Source organism: Fringilla coelebs (genome assembly GCF_963513975.1).
Source record: "Fringilla coelebs genome assembly, chromosome: Z".
NCBI classification, from domain to species: domain Eukaryota; kingdom Metazoa; phylum Chordata; class Aves; order Passeriformes; family Fringillidae; genus Fringilla; species Fringilla coelebs.
Genome location: NC_140031.1, coordinates 41,490,376 through 41,510,101, shown reverse-complemented (window position 1 = coordinate 41,510,101; position 19,726 = coordinate 41,490,376). Strand labels below are relative to the sequence as shown.

The following is a 19,726-nucleotide window of genomic DNA, read 5'->3' as shown; positions in this document are numbered from 1 at the left end:
GCAATAATTCCAGCAACATTTGCTTTCGATACGAGTTCTTTCATTCCCGTGGTGCCGAGAGGCCGGATCCCAGGGGCGGTTTTCCCTGTGGTCTGCGGCGAGCGGATCCATCCTGCCCGCGACGAAAAGGCGGAGGAGGAGCAGTGGAATGCGACAAGTGGCACTAGGTGCGAGGAGCTGCGGCGGCTCTTGCTCGGCCCGGCTGAACTGCGGGACACCGCACCTGCTTTCGGCAGAGGCGCCTCGGTGCCTTGCCAAGGCGCTCAGCCCCAGGTGGCGCGGGAGGAGCCGCTCCGCCGGCGCCGCGACCGGGCTAATGTCAGCCGGCGCCGTTCTCGCTCCGGCCGCGCCGCGGGGCCGCTGCCGTTAACGGGGCTGCGCCGGGCGCGGGGGAAGGGACGAGCGGCACCAAGGAGACGGCGGCTCCGGCCCCTGCCAGACCCCCGGGAGCGAGGGCCGGGCCCGCCCCCAACACCGCTCGGCCGCCATACTGCGGGGCAACCCAAACTTGTTACACACGGGCACCAACTCCTCCTCCTCCTGCCCCTCCCGCCGCCGCCGCCGCCCTGCCCCCGCCGGCGAGGGGAGGAGGGGGCTGCGGCGGCCCAGCCCCAGCCGCGGGGAAGGCGCCGAGGCAGGCGGGGGCCGTGCTAGGGGAGAGCAGCAGCCCCCCGCAGGTAGGAGTGCCCGGCGGGGCGGGCTGTGTGCCGGCCGGGGAGGAGGAGACGGGGGCGGGGGGCGGGGGGCGGGGGGCGCAGGAGGAGGCGGCGGCGAGGGAGCGGTCGGCGTTGGGGCAGCGACCGTCAGTGCCCGCCGCGCCTTCTCCGTCCGAGGTGGGTGCGGGGCTGGGGGACCCAGGCGTGGGGGCGGGCGGCGCGGCAGCACCTACGGAACGTGGTCCCTGCTGCCGCCTGACAGGGCCCGGGCCGCCGCTGGGTTCGGGCGGGGGGCGCTGGGCGAGGGGCGCTGGTAGCCCCCGCCTGCGACGCGAAAGGGAGAGGAGCCGGACCGAAAGGGAGAGGAGGAGCCTCCAGCTGCAGCAAATGAGCGAGGGCTGCCAGGTTTATAAATCTGCTTTTCCTCCCACCGACCCCGAGCCCCGCTGACTCCGGCGGCAGCGACCGCCGTCTGCGGCTTCGCCAGGTGCGTGCCCAGGGTGGCGGTCGGGCCCCCACGCTGCGCTTGCCGCACCTGCCGCAGAGACGGGGGCCGGGGGCCGTGGACGCGCCCGAGGGTGGGGAGGACGGATGCGAGGCGTTTTCGCCTGGCTGAGAAGCGGTCGGTTTCCAAGGGCTAGCCGCTCAGGTTGCCAGGAGTGTGTCCGGGCGCTTCGGGGAGGCCGCTGTCCCTTACTGAGCGAAAAGCAGTACTTAGTGCTGGGTGCATGCTGTCGGGTAACCGGCTGCATGTGTTCTGAAGAGCTTTTATGTGCTGCTTTATTTTTTCGCTGTCAGGAGAGTTTAAATCAGGTCTCCACAGAGGTGCTGAGTTTGCAAGGTACTGGTGAATTGAGAGCTTTCTGTCCCCATTTGCCCCTCAGCTAATTTGAGGGGATGTGATGTCTTCACGGCTTCCCGGAGGTGTGGGTTGTTGCATGGTATTTTCCTCGTATACAAAACTACGCATCATGGGCGTTTAAGGGAGAGGGATTGAGTGGATGAATGCGGCCGTGGTAACTTCATTGTTGCAGCTCCTTTCTATTACGTGACTGCCTTTAGCAGGGAGGAGAACAGGAGCTTGATCCTGCCCTAGTGTAGGAGGGAACTTGATGGATCTGTAGGTTGAAAGGATTTTTCAAGTCTGCTTTTTGGTTTAATGCTGAAACATTTTCCTGTCTTCCTTCCTGTCTTTATTGTCATGTACCTCTTATGGGGACTTACTTCAGCTGAAAAATGTGAAGCGTCACCTTTAAGTTTATGGCACCCAGGTATTTCTAGTAGCTCTGGAAATCAGTGTAGTAATAAAGCCTCTTTTTCAAAGAAAATTAGAATTCTTACAGTAATTAGCACACGTCTGTTGAGTGCTTTGTGCCCATCGGGCTCAGAAATAGCTACTGATCTCATACTCCCTTTTGGATACCTGTATGGAGGTTTTGTTAGAGAACTGTTTAATGACTTCTTTTATTAGAAAGAGTGCTCAGGCAGTTACGCAAGTGCGCCTAAAGGAAGCTGTGCTGGCTGCATGGATGGCGAATGTGGAGGCCGAGCCGGAGTGGGAGTATCGTTTACAAACTGAGTTAGAAAGGGGCATTGTAAGAGAGAACCGAGTGGCTCGTGTTGGGTGAAACACTGTACGTACCATGTTCCCTGCTGTGCAGGGAAGAGTGTTTGTACGGTGCTGCCTGGGACGAGCAGGCTATGTATGGGTGGCCACTCATTCTTTCCGGTAGCAGAGATCAAGTATAGGTGACTTTTTCCACTGGAAGCAAACGGGTGGCATGGGAATGTGTTACTGCGTTTATATTCTTAGAGGGGAAAAAAAAAAAAAAAAAAAAAAAGGGCTTTGTAAATGGGGATCTGGATTGACAGATGAAGTCTGTCTTCACTATCATCTCTTGTCTTGCAGAGGAAGTATTTGACCATCTCTCCCCCATCCTCTGAAGCAATTATTTTATATACCTTTTTTGATGGTCCAGGATTGCTACATAGTCTGCTGACAAAAGCTGCTTGCATTCATACCTACCAAAATAGGTCTATAGCTGGTTTTTAAATTTCTCTCATGGTTTTGTTTTTTTAACAAAAGCCATTATAGCTAGTGGGGAGGGCGGTAGCTACTTCCAAAACAAATTAAGTGTTTGATGTGAACGGTTCTATTTCAAAACTGAATTCATAGGTTTTTCTGGACACTCTTAAATACAGGTGTGCCCACAGAGTTAATTTAATATGCTGTGTTGTCACCTCTTTGCTGGTACTATGATTCAGTCTCCTCTCCTCCTGCCATCCCAGTCCCTGCATAAACAGCTATTACATTGAACACTCAATAACCTTTTCTTGTTAACCTTGCATGGATACAGCAGTACCCTGCCAAAATGTGTGGATTTATACCACTAAGAGGTCCTGCAAAGAGAAGAGATGTTCAGATGTCCTGGCACATCTGGTATTGGCCTGTCTCCTGAGCGGCTGAGCCTGAGAGTTCCCTCCTTCTTGCAGCCTTTTGCTGGGGAGGAGTTGGAGAACTCGAGAGGATCTGTCATCTGCTGAAGGCGACTTGGGTGGAGTTGAAAGCTGCACTGTACTTGCTCTGCAGCACACTTCTGTCCTCTCTTCCAGCTGTTTTAGAGAGTGTGTAAATGAATATTTTCATTTTAAAATACATTTTCTTAGCTGTTTTCTTGCAATGAAGCAAGGTGGGAGGTCTCTTTCAGTCATGTCAAAATCAATTCTTGTTCTGAGCTGCTAGCATTAGATGTAATACTTGCATATGTCACCTAGTTTGCAAAAGGTGTTGGATAGGTCGATAGGTTGGTTGTGCCATAATCTGATTTTTAAGGATGACTTTTCTGAGTGGAACTCTAAAACAACAGAATTAAAATCTTGAAGTGTTTCTATCATAGTTATATTATCTTGGAACTCCACCGGTTGTTTTGTTTTAGTTTTGGTTTTCTCCAGGAAAAAGGGAATCTTTAGCAAGTTGTTGCAATAGGGATTTTGTAGATAACAAGAATATAAAGTATTTCCCTGAATGTTCAGAGGTGAAGTTACTTATCCCAGGTCTTGCTGTGCAGAGGTAATGAAGTAATTGCCAAAGTTGACTAACATGTCTTGTAAGCGTCCCATGCTCCCAAGTGTTGGATCTTGTTGAATTCATATTCTGTGATTTAAATGAGTTGAAAAGTAGCTTCTGAAGGTATATGACCATGAAAGCATTATTCATGAATGGGTGGTGATCTACTATGAGTCTTACTAAACTCAAAATCAAGTACTTGTAGACGTGACTGAGACAATTTTTCACAGTGTGTTAAATTCTGGGTAGCATGTGAGAATAAGGTTGGAAATTTAAAGATGATAACAAAAACAAGTAAAGCAGATAGGAAACTTTCATTGTGGTAATATGAAACAGTTTGATGGGGGAGTGTTCTCTGTTGTGCCCTATACTGAGTTGCTGAATGATATGTTAATTAATTGAAGAAAGGTTTGCTCATTTGGGAACCTGGGAAGTGCTTTTGGCTTTTTGTTTGGTTGCTTTTTCCCTGAAGTTTTTTGCCTCCTTTTTTCTAACTAGTCATTTCTCTGATGATAAAGCAATATTTTATAAGCCTTCTTCATCTGGCTTTGCATAGTAGTCCTGTGCCTGAGTGTCTCGGTAGATAGGTTAAAAAAGTGTATTGAAAAGAATGAGAAAAGTCCCACTTAACTTTAATTATGTCTTGAGCTTGGGAAGTTGAAGTGGCTGAAGAGCTGCTTTTCAGTGGAACATACAACTGGTTGAGTACCAGAAGGAGCTTGGGAATGCCAGAAGGCACTGCTAAAGCTTCCATTTGCAGTTAACTTGTCTGTGTGTTGATATAGCTGTGCAGACTAGATGTGGAAGCTGTTTTAATTGTTTTCCTTCTGATATGAAGGTTTTGTCCTTGTTTCCTGGATGGTCTGATGAAAGGAACCAAGAATTACTTTTTCTGTTCCCATAGCTCTTCAGCTACAAAGAGGAGTAGAAGCTCCTATTTCAGACTAATGTGCGCTGTCATCCTGGATTGGGAAGTTACAGATCTTGCTGTCCAGAACTGGATTAATGAGGTTTTACATTTAATTGTATTCTGGCCGAACAGCTTTTTTATTCTTTTATCTACCTGTAAAGTTCCAGGAATGGAAAGGCCTGTTTAGCTTCTGGATGTTCTGCTGTAGCCTGCCTTCACCATGAGGGAGGATGTTGCCTGCAGTAAGAAGTAAGTTGAGCTCCTCTCCTAGCCAAGGGTGTCCAAGAGCTGCTCTGTTTCCTCCTGCTCCCTGTAACACCAAGTTGTAGTGCAGTGAGCTTCTGGGTATGTCTGTCTTCCTGAAAACAAAATTAATAAATATACCAGAACTTACTTTTACTAGGTGTAGTGCTTTCTCTTTTTTTATTACGGGATGGAGGATGAAAAGAACACTTTTATTGAATGAAGGGTCCTGAGTGTTTTTTAATCTACTGTAACTCTGAGACTTTTGACATGTCAATCTTTTAAAGCACTAAATGGCAGCCTTTACTTCAAGAGTATGTTGTTCTGTACTGAGGGAGCCAGTTCTCATGGCCTGGGGGGGGGGAACAAAACAGATGACAAAATGAAAAAGAACTGTAAACAGATAAAAATAATAATAAAAATTGGTAAATGGAAGCAGATAAGGAACTCAGGAAGCTTTTTAAGGACTGTACCCATAGTTAATTATAGATAATGTATGAAGTTTAGAACCAAGTTTGTTGGTACAAGAAATAGTGAACACATTTTTTATTTTTCTCTGTTCTTCCTTTATTTTTGTCTCTGTTCATGTACAGCAGTGAACTCATAATCCACTAGGCATTTTCTGCATTGATCCTCTTAAAAAATTAGTATTAGCCTATATATGAAGCAGGCTAAAGAGGATTGAACGCTGCTGCAAAATTAGTACCTGTTGGCCTCATTGGAAGGACAGGCAGGTTCCTTGTTTCTTGTATGGAGCCTGGTTTTGTGTTTCTCTGCAGGGTTGTGCAGGCTGAGCAGATGTGTAGGTGATAAAGCACTGGTATGGAAGTGGCAAACTGGGAAATTGTGATGTTGTTAGTGCATCTGATTAGTTAGCTGGGAGACGGAAAAGAATATGCAAAGCAGGGGAGGGCTTATGGAGATGACCAGTTCTACTGGGAAAGCAGGGAGGAGAGGAAAAACTTCTACAGACCTGGTTAGCTCTTTGCTGGTGTATAGCAGAGAGACCAAAGGTTGTCTGAAACCTAAAGCAGGTCTGACAGAACTGCAGCAAGGCAAGACAGTGGGGAGGCTGGAGTTCCCTGTGCCTGAGTAAAACCTCCAGGTCCATACAGATTTGCATACATTGGAAATGGCAGAGCCAAGCAGTAGGGGAAAGAATGCATGAAACGTGATTATAGTTCTTGCTTTGTTGAAGAGTAGTTTTCACAACCAGCCTTTAACAGTATTTCTGAATTTTTTCCCTTCTCCCAATATAAAGCAGGCATTCTTCTTACACCAAATAATTGATTTATAAGTATATGCTCAGTTGTCCTTTCTTTTTAATAAACAAATGATACTGTATGGACTTTGTCATTGAATATACAAAGAGATTAATAGAAATGTGGAGGCTTTTTGTTTTTATAGAATGTCTTTGTTCTCATTTTCACTGAAAGAGATAATGAGTTATGCTTGTGTGTTACTGGAAAAACAATGCAGGATGTGGGGAAGAGACCTAGAGATGTGGAAGCTCTTGGATTTGTATGTGAATTCTCTCTGTGTAAATTTTGTATGTTCTGGAGAGAATAGAGCAATATAGACTTTTTAAAAAACAAAGTGCACATTGAATTGACGTCTTAAATCAGGTCATTGAAGTTGTGCTTGACATTGGTTAGGTTTGTTGTAATTAAACTCATAATTCTGAAACACTTCAGAAGGAGCTGTTGTTTGTTTTGCTGAGCATGATACAGACTGGTCAAAGTTTGTATGAGGACACAGTTATTGCCATAATTTATCTCCATAAAATGCATTTGTTACTTTACCTTTCTAGTTTGCAGATCATTTCTTGTGACAGTAGGAAAGACTAAACTGGCAATACCGTGTGGTGTTTGGGACTGTCATATTCACATGGATAACACTGGTATGTTTGCTAGAATTACAGTAACTTGTAAGAATGTATGTCAATACAGTATTTCAGATATACTCTTCTCTCTGCTTTCACCTCATCTAGTAATGCTTGAATTTATTCAGAAGATACTTAGTAAGTCACATTTAAGAAACAAAATCCCAGTTGTTAATGCAGGCAGAACATTTGACTGTTCAGTAAAATCAGATGAGACGACTTTTGTTTGTCTGAGGATGTAAGGAAGACAGTTTGTGTAAGAGGGGGATCATTGGACCAGCTGATACAATGACAGGCTTTGGGACAATCAATATTCTCTCAACCTAATCTTATAAAATATTTATTGCCCTTCTTTCTGAGCCCCATCTTGGATGTTCTCAGTAGACTGTAATTCATGCCAGACATTGCACTGTGAGCCATGAGATAGTGCTGTGTCTAAATATGTACTTAGTTTGAGTATGGTAAGAACTGTCTGCAAAGCATTTGAGAAGAGTGTTCTGCACACAGAAGTTAATAATCAAGCCCTCATCTTGCTAGCAGGTTTGTGTGGGTGGAACGTACCTGAGGTTGGGCATATGCCTGCAGGGGTTGCCCTCTAGTACTGGGACCTGCCCAAATATACTCTCCTGACCTCTCAAAATAACAACGGCAAATATCCAAACCAAACAAAATCCCCCCCAAGACAACAAACCGATCCAAATCAGCCAAAAACATGCACATACACACACACAACCCCCCCCAAAACAAAATCCCCCAGTAGCAAGCTTTAGTTGTCTGCAGACTTTAGGAGTCTGCTGGACCAATGCTGTGCTTAAAGCTTTTTTTTTCCTCCCATATAGCTGTTGTTTCTTTTCACTAAAAGTGCCTAAAATGGCTGGAGGCAAGAAATGCAGGCATTTCTTTTTCCACTCAGCAATTGCATATAATTGCTAAGGATTTGCTGTAGGTGCAGATGTATGCGCACACAGGTCCCCATCTGTGTGTGTCTGTAGATGGACCCCGCCTAAAGTGTCCATTTGTCAGAAAATTATTCATTGATCAGACCTGTAGGTATAGAGGAAATAAGTACCTTTGATGGAATTAATATCCCCACCAAGAAAGCAAAGCTACAAAAAGCCCTGCAAAGCCATTAAAAAGTGTCTGTATTTTGCACAGTGGTAGGAATTAACTTTCTCTTTCCTGTTAAAATCTAGTCGTATTTAGATGAGAGAGTGACTGCCTTTTTCTTCATTAAATTATTGGGATTGCTGGAAATCTAAATGTTTAGATGCTTGGCCCTGTGGAAATAAATTTACTGCTCAGTTAAATCTTACTTAGGTTTTATTGGACATCAGTGAAATTGATAAACTGCCTTGAAAGGTCACCCTGATTATCTTCTAGGTAAGTGAGATATAGAATGTAGTTTAATTTCTCTTGTACTGGAATTAGTTGTGATGAATGTGTGAGACCTTTCCATAGGCTTAAGAGCTTTTATCTCTACAATCTCCTCTCTCTGAAGAATTAAAAAATAAAAGAACCAACCCATAGGTATACATTCACAGTATATTAGCTGTTTAATGTATTTGAGTAGCTATTTTTAATGAGGGTGAATACTCGTGAAATAGTTTCTTTCTTCAAATATGTAGATAAATTTGTTCTAAATGTATGTTGAATCTTATCTTTTATGTGTCTAAGGGATTTATTACTCCAATGTCAGGGGGTATGTGACACAAATCTACTTCATACAAACATGTGAAGGTATGTATGTGTATATTGGCTCATGCGTATATCAAGATGTTGATAAGAACACATTCTTAGATGGTTGAATTTGCCTCTTTGGAATGAATTTAAAATAATATTATAAAAAGGCATCTGTTTTGCAGTTGCCTTGAAATGGTCCTCCTGTGTGCATAAATTGATTGTGCATCAAATGGTACATGCTGATATCCAGGAATTCCACTGAGATTTTTGAGAACTTCTTTTTTCCCTCTTTAGCACTGACAACCATTATTCAGAAGCTGTCTTCTGTTCTCTAATTCAATTGTTGGCTTCTATGAGAGTTCAGTTCCTGTTGCTGCATGTCTGCCTCTGTTTTTCTTCGTAGCTCTGCTTTCCATCTTTTGGAATAGGATGGGATTTCCAAGCAATTGACATTTATTATATGTCAATTGCTTTGGAAAAAGGAATTTCTCAGAAGATTATGAAATGATGCGCTTGATCAGGTGGAGCATCTGATGGCCTGTGCAACATCTGGTTTCTGATTAGTGTTTGCTGAGAAGGCGGTATACTTTGAAGATGAATTTGCTGTAGTGTGAGGAAGGGATGGTGCTGAAGTGGTTTTGGGAGCAGGTCCTGGGAGAATGGGCAAGTGCAGCAGAAAGTCAGTTGAGCAGGAGTAGTACTGTTTGTGGAAGGTGATTGGAGTCAGCTGTGCATGGAATCTCTATGCAATAAATGGCCTCTGAGAGTCAAAGGTGCTAATGTGGCCCTGTCATTACAAGGGGCCTGACAGTGAAGGGAGCTTTGAGGTTCCCACAGAGAGATGTTGGCCTGCATATTCCCATGGCAACAGCCATCCGTACACATTTATAACCTTTGATACAGAAAGGAGGGGGAGATGTTTTTAAAGTTACAAATGTACAGCTTTAACTAGATCTTTCATTTTAACAATACCCTTTATTTACATTCCTTGGAGTGTGGAGATTTTATAAGGAACAGAGCTATCCTTTTCCCCTTTGGTAGACTTTGAGATGGCATTTGGGGGCCTAAGTGATGTTCTGGAGATGAATATCTGACTTTGATTGTAGCTGCACCAGCATCACTCCACCAGCTTAGTTGCTGTTTGTTTACATTAGTGTATTTTGTACCAAAATTGTACTCAAAAGTTTATTATGCAAGGAGTCTGTTACTCTGATAACAGTGTTCATGAGGACTTGTGAAAAAATTTTGAATAAGTTAGAGACAAAAGTTCTAAATTGTTTTAGATGATATGATCTATTTTTTTAATCTTTTACGTAAGCAGGAAAGGTGAGTTTAGCTCACAACGTCACCACATGGCTTAGAAAGTCACAAGTCTTCTAGTTACAAAATATTTTAAAAATTTATTAACTAATAATACACCACTAATAAAGCTGTTTTTACTTTTTAATTAATCTATAAATATTTTGTCATAAAGACTCGTGCTACAGTGTAAGCTTTCTTAACTAATCATGTTATAACACGCAAACCTACAATACTCTATACCCTACAACTCAAAATTGTCCTCTACTTAGCTTAATGTGTTTTTACTTTAAACTATAAAGCCACATTCTCACTTCTAACACCTAAATTTAGAAGACTCTTCCAACTCTCAGATCAAATCCTATGTTTAATTCTAAGCTTTGTCTTATAAGCCCTAAGTTCTGAGAATTAACTACATTTCAGATTCCAACATTTGAGGAAAAGAGCTGCTTAATTCTCTATTGAATACGACTTATTTTTAAAGAGGAGGAACATGAGATAGCCTAAACTGTAGTTTCTTAAGCAGTATAGTGGTTGATGTGCAAAAACCTTACACTGGAGGGGAGAGCAGACTTTTGCAGAAACTTGGGCTTGCTCTTGGCTTGCAAACTACGAGGAAGGGCATATTTATGTTTTGCTGCATCTTCAGATCTCTTTCTCCTTTACCCACCTCTGTGTTCTTGACAGCGTTTTTCTTCATGCAGTGGTGGCCAGGTATCAGGATTGTAAAAGGAATGTTCTCTGTCCAGGTTAATAGTGAGAATAGCTAATTCTCAGGTGCACTGTGTTGTACTTCCCAGGAATTTTTGTTACCAAAAAGCGCCAGAATTTTGCCACCCATCATTTTTCTTCGATAATCCTTGTGAAGAAATAGTGAATTACTTTTGGGTTTCGCGTTTATGCTAGAAGAAGCTGATCTATAATACCAGAATTAATGTGGTGGGATGTTTGCAGAGGGATGAAACAAAACTGTTTCTTCCCTGCCTTTACTTTGGACAGCTAGGCTGTCTTTTTGCTTTGGACTAATCAGTACTGACTCTAGGTAAAGGCACTGCTATCTTGGTGAGGGAAAATGACGGATATTTTGTTGTGACTGCATGCAGAGTCTCTCCAGCATTTTGTCATCATTTCTTTCAGAAGGAAGAGGTGTACTGATGCTACCAAGCTTAGTGGTTGGTGATTGAGAGTTTAAATGGACAGAGTTGCCTAGGGTTGCCATAACGGAGTTTTAGTGCTACAGATGTATTGTTCCATGTGAATTGCGAAGACTGAGCAGACTGTGGTTACTATGAGCTTCAAGAACTGCTTCTGTCTTGACCCTGAAGCAAAGCATCCTTCGTGCTGCTCTTGTACAAATCCCTAATGTTCCTTGGGAGAGTTTTTGGTACTGAATGACCCAGTTGGTTACTGTGGGAAGTTTATAGTGACTATGCAAACAGGACTGGAAAGTTTATGATGCTGAGATATTTAGAAGGATAGTCTCCATTATAAAAGAGATAAGAAAAAGAAAATTTGGAGGAAAAATTAGAAGGCATTGCAAACTTTTTTTCATTTAAGCTGCAAAGGATATTGATACTGTTACTAATCTGTGTAATTTTTTATTAATTCCCATGTGTATGGAATGGTTTACAGTGACTATTCTGATACAAACAAGTATTTCTGGTCACTTTGAAATAAGAAATAACTGTTATCTGCTAGGGATCTAAGAGCAGGAAGCAGGTCTTTGTGACAGCAGGACCGCACATCAAATGGACATGGCAGCATAATTACAGCATTTCCATCCATTTTCAAGAATTAGAAAGGTGAGATTTGGCACTGGTCAGTGTGGATAGTTTTTATTAAAGTAGATAGAAGATGAGGCATTGTTTTGACAATTTTTGGTTTTAACCAGAGTTAAACAGATTCATTTTAAAGCCAGAGTAGCTTCTGGGTCAAGTTGCCTTACTGCGTGAATGCAAGATGTTATGCAAGCGAATATAGGAGCATCCATGAAGAGTATGATCTTTTGACTTCTGGGTGAAGAGTGCTGTCAGTAAACCACCAGTCACAACCCCCCTCTCTGGGTTTTTTTTCTGGTGATTACCACAAGAGAAGAAAGTTCTGCTGTTTTTGTCAGCTTCTGCAATGTGGCAGAAGAATGTTCTCATATCAGTTTTACAGTGCCAGGAATGGATTGGAGTAGTGCTTGAGAGTAGAAAACATTATTTGTTAACTAGCTTCTCTCTCAATTGCAGCTAAGATTCTAACCACTGTTTTTAGAGTCCTGAAGACTTGTTTGCAAACTTTGTGAGGGTTTATGTCCTGTGTCACTAATAGAGAATAAAACCAAGCAAGATCCAGATAAATAACATAATTGAAACTGCCTAAAAGGGAGATAGAGATGTGTAGAGGTGGGAATCAAGTGGTCTGAAGGATACTGAAAGCATATGTCGGGGTTTGAAGATGGGTACGAAAATGCAGAACAGACTCTGATGATCTGAATATGTGCTTCTGGTTGGTGAGGTGCTGTGGCAGCTCTGAACTTGAGTGTTCAGACCATGATGTCTGGGCAGTCTTTGAACAGTTTGCCCTGATTCTGAAATGTTTGCCTGGATAAAGCTCAGCTGGAATAGGTATGCATCTAGAAGATAATACGATAGCCTTTGTTCAGGATTTGCAGAGAAAATGAAAAATGTTTGGCTTCTGAAAAATGTTTCAATGATCTCACTAGGAAGAGCAGTGTGGATTTTTAATGTAGTACTTAGATTACAGCCAGTAGCACCCTAAAAATGTTTGGTTAGATGTCCTTGCAGGATTGCTGCTGTGACTTCCAAAACTTCTTCAGATGTGATCAAATGACTTCAGCAGGCTCTTTTGAGACCCTTCCTGAGGTGTTGAAAATCCTTTGTGGTTGCATGAGTTCAAGGTATTCAAGCTTTAAGATGTAAGACTTTATAGAATCAAAAATTGTAAATGTAGTTGAGATTCTGTGTTTGGTTACTTAGGCAACATGCTCTTAGTTTTTTTCTTTACACATTGCTACCCCTGAGTGTGCCCTCTGTTCAGATAGGCAAACCCTTTGGTTAGGGTTAAAATTAATCAAATCTTGACAGTAAAGGCACAAGCATTTTTTATAGGCCATAGTCTCTGAAGGTGGCATATATTAAGATTCTTGGGGGAAGCAAGAAAAAATGAAGTTTTATTGCTGAGATACTGACAATAATGATGCATATAAATTTTAGCATTCAAAGAGGGCAAGTACAGTTTTGAGCCACTGTGTTTGTTTTGGCAAGTCATTTTTTTTAAATGCATTGATGGAACTGTTTGTACTGTTGTGAGCCAGAACAATGTCAGGTGGGTACTGCATGTACTGGTACAAGCAACTTTAGTGTTTCCTGAATCATCCTGAGTAGAGGAATGTGAAGGACAAAACTGTAATAAAAACGGATGATTATTGCTTTTCATTGAAAGAGAAAAGCTGTAGCTAAAATTCAGTTTAGTTTAAATTCTTGATGTTTCATTTCCTTTACTCCAAAGGATTTCTTAAAACATAGTTGAACATAGTTGCTTTTTAAGATAAATATATTCCATGGGACTTAGAAGTCAGGCTTCATTAAAATGAAAATAACTTTAGTCTAAATTTTAATATCAAGCTGCTTAGAAATCGTTTTAATCTGAATCTTCGATTAAAACTGCAAAGATAGTTAGAGATAGATGGTGTAGTGAACTTTTAGTGACTGAAAAATGTATCTTGTTATATAAATCAGGTTACGGATGTAGGTGTTTCTAGTGTCTAGGACAAAGAAGTATTGTATATAAAGCTTGCTTTTCCGTTGCCTGATATTCCTAATACTATCATGTACATCAAATTACACACATAGCTGTTTATTCTCTTTGCACATTGGCACAGATTTTCCAGATTCATCACGCCGAACCAGTAGTGGCATTTGTGCCAAAGGGTGAAGTGTATGGAGTAAGAGGCAAGGCATGCAGTATCCAGGACAGCACCAGCAGTTGTGATGATGGTCTTTTCTGGGGCTCTGTTATGATTTGTACAGTCAGTGTAGCAATTGTTCAAAACCTTGTATTTGTATTAGTACTTCGAGTGCCTGTGTTTGTGGCAGAGGCAGGGAGTGGGAAGGTGAAAGCTGTTAACTTTTCATAAAATGCACAGCAAGAGGCAGAATTCATCAGAGGCTCTGTCGCAGCCCAGTTGTTAGCCAGCAAGTTACCCATAGGAGTAAAGTACTTGTGCTTGTTTTGGGCTTGAACTTTGTGGCAGGTGGAAATTGGAGTTCACTAAAACAGCTGAGTGTTTGCTGTGGTAATTGTGGCATGTGTCTGCACTTTGGCTGTAACTCCCTGCTCAGCTCTTTGGCAGGAGGACAGTGTGCTCTGGTCCAAAGCCTGAGGTCTCTGACAGGCATGTAGAACAGCCTAGCTCTGAAACTGCTGAAGGGGGAGAAACTGTGATAGCAGGGAGGATTAGTAACGAAGCTTAATGCTGCTTGTGGCCATCTGCAGAGTTGGAAACGTTTCAGTGAGGTTCGCTGTTTATTTTGTAATGGGGGGGTCATGTAGACATGCATCATAGAGGAATACGTTGATTGATCAAGAAAGAGTTTCTAGTGAGAACAGGAAGCACTTAAAACCCTGAGCTTTTCATTAGCGCTTTCCATTTCCTGTCCAGCCTCTCTGTTTGATGAAATACAGGAGTTCTACTTCTGGAATTGAGTGCCTTAATTCATACCATTAAGTGGCAGTAGCGATGACTGCTGCTGTGGGAGCCTCACTGGGGATCCAGCCTGCTTATTGGCCATGACAATCTGGCAAAACTTTCTTGTACTCAAGGTTTCTTTATGTGTTTACATTGCTGCCATTTTTCTTAAAGTTTCTCAGGATGCCTTGATCGTTTTCAGAATATAAAGCACTTCTTACTTTTGGATCTCCCATAGTACAGTTTGAGAGATTCTTTCTCCATTTTCAGAACATTGATTTAATTTTAATTCCTAATTGTATTTGGTTTTTGGAGTTTGTGTGAAAAGGTTGAAAGTATTCCTGTATTACTGTGATATGACATAAAGCAAGGGTAGTTTCATCTTTTGTAGTTGATGAAAATGGGAGCTATAAACAACATTCAGGAAACAGAAGACATATAAGTGGTATTTTGAGAGATTGAGGAAGTAATGGCTTTGGAAGCTCTCTTCCAACAGTCAAAACTGTGCCTGATAAAGCCGAATTAGGTAGTTTGCTTTATGTGGAACAGAGGGACTTGGAGGTTGCGAAAGGATGATGCTTGTTGCTTTCACAATTAATGAGTTCCATTTTCTGCAAAAATTTAAAGACTATAGGTTCAAATGTAATTGATGCCATTATGGTGTTACCAGGGCTGTCATGTTCTGGTGCCATTCAAGGGCCCCAAACAGCTGGATGTGGTAAGAGTTTGTGGTACCTAAATGCCAAATATGGAAACATGGTCACTGCCACATGAAGTAGTTTGAAACAAGAAGTGAGCCTCATGGAAGGAGGAGAAGCAGAATTTTAAAAGATAATTGGAGTGGTCCTGCTCCTTTGAGTCACTCAACTTTGTCTTTGGCTGTTATATCTGAAAATGCCTTCCAGGTAAGTCTTTTTGTGGAAGTGAATCCCAAATGCTTGGAGGAGTGAAAGGTGGCAGTAGCTGTTAGTTTATGGAATATACAGCAAAATTAAAGAGGTATGGGGCAGGGGATATGAGCATCAGCCATGTGTCTGAACTGTGTGCCACAGACATTGAGAGTGGATAGTTAGGAAGGGCATGGAGTTGGGAAGGGTGGAAAACTGGATAAAAAGGTATGTAGGATTTACATTTTCTTAGAGAAAAGGTGATTTATGTGTAGATTTTCAAGCGTATGTGTCATGTGGAAAGAGAAGGTGATTTGCTCCGAAAAAATGCATCTGTACAATTTCAAGATGTTGATGCTTCATTGTGGAGTGAAACTATAGTGTGTATTATTGATCTGATGAAAGCTGGAATATGTGTTATTCTGATTCACACATTACCTTCTTCGTATATCAGCAAAGCCACTGCAAGTATATCAGCAAAGCCCATGATCATGTTTTTCTTTTCCATCCCTCCAATTTGCTGAGAAATAGGTAACTAGTTTTATTTTCTAAGGTAATTGTGCAGAGAAGTAAATTCATTGCATTTTGTAAATCTAGTAGAATTTTACTGGTATCCTTCTTGTGCCAGAGCATTAGAACTTGCAAACCTACTGGTGCTGATTACCATGTTCACACTATGACAAAAATTTAAAGATAATGCAGTTGATTATTGCTTGTGTTTTTGTATCTAGATATACCAAACATGCTGGGAATTCATTTCTACAGATGGATTTTCCCTGAGGTTTGTATTCAGGCTGCACTGATTGATCCTTGGCATAGCTGTATCAATAAGCTAAGTCCTAATAGGCAGCTGGTAATAGAATTGGGTTTTTAGAGGGCAGCCTTATTGGCATATGGCTCTCATTATGGGAGAGTACCACATCTAAAGTCCTTTTAGTTCTTGATGTTGCAGTAGTGCCGTGTAGAGATGGTGCGATTGCTCCAGGGAGAAGATGGAAATGCCTCACATCACTCAGCTGTCCTCCTGCTGATTAAGGAGTGACACTGTCCGAGATGCCTTTAGGAGGCAGGCAATTATTTTCAGACAGAGAGATGTTAACCAAGAACTGAAGCCTTATGGGAGCAAAGGGTAAGCAGGGCTGGAGAGAGGGGAGGCTATTCCTAAAACATTTATTTTGCTGCTCTTTAGTATTAGGGTCTCTTGAGAAAGGTTTTCTGTTTACATGGTGAAGCATTTAGCACTTGGAGCTGATTATATGAAGAGCTAAGTGTTCTCTTTTTCATATTCTTTATCTTTACACTTGCTCAAGTATAAAACAACGTAGTGCTAATTTGCATCCTGTTAGCGAGACTAGCAGTGATGCTCTTTTTTCTTTCTACTCATTTCAGATGGTATCACGGGGGTTGTTTTGTTTTTGTTTCAATGCTGATCTAAAATCTAGTTTTAAGCAGCAAAGAGATTTATATCCAGCAGACTGCTGCCATGTGGTCATTATTTTTTGTGGCAGACTTATTACTTGATGACAAAATTGAGGGCATTGCCAACTGCTCAAGGCAACCGTTTACTACTGTCCTTGTAAGCTCTGTAAGCTCTCAGTCTCTCTCTGTAAGCTTGAGTTGCAGGTAAGAAATTAATTTTTTAGGTATTTTTTAGGCAGAGTAAAATGAAAGCTCATTCTTTTAGTAAATGAGGTGTCACAATAGGGAATAATTCAGTGGCAGTGGAAAAGAATTTTTTAACTTGTAAAATGGTGTAATCTAGGCTCCAAATAGGGGTTTACATAGTGTAGTCACTGTTGACTGGTCAATTTCATTATATCATAACTAACAATGAAGCTGTTTGAATTGCTTAGCAGATTGAAGTTTCCTAAACTGACTCTGAGTCATGTTGTCTATGTGGAGATTAATTGTATGTTCTTATGTGTACATCTACATCAGGATTTCTTTCTGTGACTAGTTTTCATCATTTCTATAATGGCCTTGGTTCATCTGGAGACATATTGATGTAGTCCCCAGGAGCAGCAATGCCTGAGTAAGGGCCTCAGTTTTGTCTAGTAGGACCTACTGGGAAGCTGGTCTTTTTTTTTTTTTGTTGTTGGTACATTGTTTATACATACTGTATGTTTTCTGTTGCCATACAGCTTAAAGATTGTTTTGAGTAAATTGTAGCTGAATAATTGGCTGCTTTGTTTGCACTTAAGTGTGCAAAACTGTAACTTGAATCTTGAGATGTATTTTGAAGACATCAGGCTTTGGTGTGATTTGTAGAAATGTATACAGAATAATCTCTGTTTAGAAAAGTGGATGACAGTTGCATATCACTATTTTTGCCCAAAGACATGACGTTAGATGAATAAATGGGGGTTGGGATGAGAGGCACAGACCTCAGTTGTGCTTGTGCTCTATTGCATTTTCTGGTTATTGCTTCTGAATCATGCCAGTGTTTTTGCTTTTTATTGAAACTTGTGGTATGTATTGCATAACTAGCATTTGCTTTTTCCAGTTTTGTGATTTTAAAAATTTAACTGTACCTTGATTATCAGCATCACTGAAGCTCACTTGAATAGGTGAGTAGAATGCACTCTGCACAAATGCAAAATCAGTAGGGTGTTGTTTGGAAATACGTGCAAAACAAAAGTCAAACCAAGAATAAAATCTGCCTTTTAGAAGGCATCAGAACAGTCTTTTATGCGTGTAAAAAAATCTCTTTTCTTTAATAACAAGAATATGTTATACTGAAAGGATGCTGTTACATTTTAATTACATTGATGCTTTGTCTAAAAAAAAAAAAGAAAACAAATGTGGTGGTGAATCTGTGCACACTTTGAGAAGCCAAGAATTTAAGAAGAAACATACCTGGTACTCACTTAACATGTATTTAACATATTTTTTTCAGTATTTTTTCAATACGTTAATTTTTATTTAATATGACCTTTAGTCACGGTCTCGCTGAACCTATGAATTCCCAATGAGTTTTTTTAAAATTTTGTCAGAAAAAAAGACCAAAACTGTAACAATGACAGAAAAGCAGATTCAGAGAAATTAGCGTTTGTCCTTGAGTTGTTTAGTGGCAATTGCACAAATGCAGTGCTGTCTAAAGTTCCATATCTTGAAATTTCTTTTTCTCTCCTACTATGACCAAAAAGGCGTATATAATTATGTTTATTTCCAGGGAGATCAGCAGATAGCAGACTAGAGATGATGATGTAGTTTGCAGAATGGGGAAGGATTTTACAGCAAATGAGATGATGGCACACACCAAGAATTGGATACCTCTCTAGAGGAAGTCCATCTTTGTTGGGAGGGGAGAGTCTCCTGAAGAATGTGGCTGAGTAGATGGTGTGCATAGATCAGTGTGCAGGGAGCGCTGGATGCCTGCAGGCAGGGGAGTAGAGTTTGGTCTGGTGGTGGTAGGTCCTTCAGGAAGAGTTTGCCACAGCAGTCTTTTTTTGGTTTTGGAGACTGCTGGGAGATGAGGATTGTTTTTGTGGGTGCAGGTGGTTTTTCTTTGCAGTCAGTTGGAGTGATTTGAGAGGATGGTCCTATCTATCAGTGGGAGATGTGTGTGATACAGACCTGTTTTCTTGTGAATGGCTGAAACCTGGCACATGGCGTAACTTTCATTGGGGAGTGGTAAGCTGATACTTCTGGTCTGCAGTAGCTAACATTGGTGTTTTGCTCTCCTAGTTTTCTGTCTGGGTATGTAGCTGTGTCTGCTTTTTCCTATTTCTTTCCCTTTTTAGTTTTTATTTTAAGCTAGTGCCACATGACTGCTGTCTTGCATAACTCTGCAGCTTTGTTTATTAATGCACTTGAGCACAGACTATTATTTTGTCTTTGCTTTTGTTCCTGTCCCTTATGTGGTAATTAGTTTTCCTCTGAGCTCTGCAGGTGCTGGCAGACAGGGGCAGAGGTGCTGGTGCTGTGGGGCACCTCGGGAGGTCCTCTGCTGACCTGGCAGCAGTGCCTGCTGCTGTGGGAGCCTCGCTGAGGCTCCAGCCTGCATGTTGGCCATGGCCTCTGCTCCAGGCCACAGGCTGCCATCTCCAGGAGTAAGAGCATGGGAACAGGCTGTTAGGGAACCTTCACAGGGGGAGCCTCTGGGCTGCCCAAGATGTGAGGGTGTAAACTGCAGCCAGTGGTAGCAAGTGGAACTGAGAGTGTTCTTCATGTGAAAGTTGTGTCCCTCTCCACTGCTTCTCTCATTTTACACAAATCACATTTTGCCATTGTTTCTTTTCTTTTTCATCCTACAAAACCAGGAATTTGCCAGATAATTTTCATAATGTAGTTTTTATTTATATACTGAGCATTATTGCGTTTTAGTCAAAGAGTTGTGCTGTAAACTTTAGCTGAAGAAGTGTAGTTGCAGATTAGAAGTAGAGAGTGTTCAGGTTTTCTTTCTC

At 41.7% G+C, this 19,726-nt stretch overlaps 1 protein-coding gene across 4 annotated transcripts in view; it reads left to right on the top strand.

The window, feature by feature from the left end:
- Positions 1-217: 217 nt before the first annotated feature.
- The window catches only part of SEMA4D (semaphorin 4D), a 98,995-nt gene continuing 79,486 nt past the window's right edge, over positions 218-19,726 (top strand). For all 4 annotated transcript variants that reach the window (XM_084225070.1, XM_084225069.1, XM_084225067.1 and 1 more), the window contains exon 1: positions 218-677. The gene's annotated coding sequence lies outside the window, so the exon portion shown is untranslated. The remainder of the gene's footprint in view (positions 678-19,726) is intronic.